The sequence below is a fragment of the Berghia stephanieae genome, chromosome 2 (genome assembly GCF_034508935.2).
Source record: "Berghia stephanieae isolate SIO BIC M18660-M18661 chromosome 2, UCSD_Bste_1.3, whole genome shotgun sequence".
NCBI classification, from domain to species: Eukaryota; Metazoa; Mollusca; class Gastropoda; order Nudibranchia; family Aeolidiidae; genus Berghia; species Berghia stephanieae.
The window spans coordinates 128,914,613-128,917,112 of NC_088361.1; the positions used below are offsets into that span (position 1 = coordinate 128,914,613).

The 2,500-nt window shown below is 32.0% G+C and overlaps 1 protein-coding gene across 4 annotated transcripts in view; it reads right to left on the bottom strand.

Moving 5' to 3' along the window:
* LOC144966605 (ATP-citrate synthase-like) overlaps nt 1–2,500 on the bottom strand; it is a 70,261-nt gene that overhangs the window by 56,843 nt on the left and 10,918 nt on the right. The window contains exon 1 of one of the 4 annotated variants that reach the window (XM_078903317.1): nt 1,738–1,921. The exons of 2 other annotated variants lie outside the window; for them this stretch is intronic. The gene's annotated coding sequence lies outside the window, so the exon portion shown is untranslated. Of the gene's footprint in view, nt 1–1,560; nt 1,922–2,500 lie in introns of those variants that run through there. One more of the 4 variants, XM_078903314.1, reaches the window with a different exon arrangement.

Consider the following 2,500-nt stretch of genomic DNA (forward strand, 5'->3'; position numbering starts at 1 on the left):
ATGAATGACTAGATAAAGGCAGTGACGGGTATTGTAAAACTGCTATTACAAGAAATGGCGTATAACTGGCGACTTGCGCTGTATGTATAAAATGGAAACTAGATTCAAAAGTGCAGGAAAAAGCTACAACCATGATGTGCTTCCGAAATGTTTCGAATTCCTTTTGTGGATTGGGAAATTAAACCTTGAATGAATAACCATTGATCGTAAATAAAGATAATAACAATAATAATAACAATAATAATAATAATAATAATAATAATAATAATAATAATAATAATAATAATAATAATAATAATAATAATAATAATAATAATAATAATAACAATAATAATAATAATAATAATAATAATAAAATAATAATAAAATAATAATAATAATAATAATAATAATAATAATAATAATAATAATAATAATAATAATAATAATAATAATAACGCATTCATTGTTGTGAATGTCGTAATAATAATATACGGATACAACTCGATAAGTAGGCCTACAGTAGTGAGAAAAAGAATGTAAACAAAAAGCAGTAGACTCGCAATCGGCTTTACGATTCGCTAACTCTAACTCACTGACCACTCCCTCTCATTAAACGAATGGATATTGTCGATATATAAATATTTTTCCCCAAAAAAAACCAAACAGTTATTCTATTTTTTTTTTTAATGTCGTAATAATTACGTGGTTGTTAAAACCTGCAACCACTCCAAAACATAATTATAATATGTCGGGCTACTGTAACAAAAAATGTTTCCGGTAGAGATAGAATCGACATTGACGTCGCAGCTGGCCATGCTGAAGCCAATGACGATAATGATATCATTATGTCCATTTGTGACCTTTAACCTCAAAACAGTATTGAAAAATTGAATTTATGGTCAAAAATATAAAACTTAAAAGTTAAATTGATGTATATCATCGAATACAGACGTGCTTAAAGTGACAAAATCTAAAATCTCACAACTCTGGTCATTTAATTTTAACTTTAACCAGTTAACTGCCGCACTCTCGAAAAACATGTATTTAAAAATGTAGCCGAAAAAAACACGCCCTTTAAATATCGATCGATTTAAATAACCCTCATCTTGGCAAAGAGTCTCAAATCTGGGACTTCGCGAAATGGTACATGTCGACCCCGGCACAATATTGTTTTGAGGCGACAGGTCACATTTCTAACATCGCATTTCCACGGATTGACCACTCAATTCAATTCAATTCAAATATTTATTTATTGTCGGCATTGAAAAAATGTTTCATAGTTAATTAGTCAGGCTAATAGAAGCCTTTGACCGACATAGGTTTTAACATATAGTGCATAAAACCATGCTCAAGGCGTTTAACGGTGCTTCATATATTATCCCGGCATGACATGGAACCAAATTTAAACGTCATACAATAAATAAATAAATAAATAAAATAAGAAAAAATATAAACGTCTGTGCCAAAAAGTCCAAATATAGCTTGCTTAATAACACCGCGATCACATTTAACAAAATGTTGTAGAATAACACTACACATCATTTAATTAAATAAATTAACTCGTATAGCTCAACAAACCGGGTGGTATGTCCCCTCTAACTGGCCACAAGCCGGCAAAAGAATAAGGACAAAGAATAAATGTCCAGATTGCTAAAAACTGCAACTTGTGAAACAAAACGAAACAACTATTTACAGTATAACGTTATAGAAAAATATGCAAATCAGGTATATTATGCGTTACATAAATTTGAATACCTAATGCGATCGGAAACACGATGGGATCCTATGCAAGTTAGTGTATCTCAGTGAGGTTGAGATGGATTATCCAGCACGTCCATCATAAACCAACAACTCATCAAGGTCTCTGATTTCAAGTAGTCTAATTTCAAGGCATATCGATAGATTTCACGTCTGCTGACACAACGTTTCTTGTTCACTTGTATACATATCTAAACAGATGACAGCCACGTGCCTACTTACTGTTGTTGTAAAGTGTAATGATTTTGGGACGGAGCCATATTATCGTTTTAAGTAAGCGGTAGATAGAGCTATTTGAATGTGACATTTTTCTAAAATTATTTAAAAAACTAAAAAATGAAGTAAGAATGAAGACAAACCGGACTTAAATAATGTAACATTATATGATCCTTGAGACAGTTTGCAGTTTGTGTATAACAACTGTCAGCCAAGCGTGAATAAAAGATAAAAATGGTTCACCATGTATCCCCTTTGATGCTAAAATATAAATTGTTTGAACGTAGTTAGGTCTCAAACCCCTCTGAAAAAAAAATCATTTTTGTAACATTCGAATAGTGAAAAAACAAAGGGGGGGGGGGGTGCAACGTTTAGGAAGGTGGTTTATAGAAACACTAATTCAAAAAGTAGAAGACTGATTAGGGGAGAAGGGGGGGGGGGGAGGATTGCAACATTGTATGATCATAACTCCACACACACACAAAAAAAGATATGAGGGGAGACTTGAAAGAAAAATATTGATTAGTTTATGAGACCCCTCCTT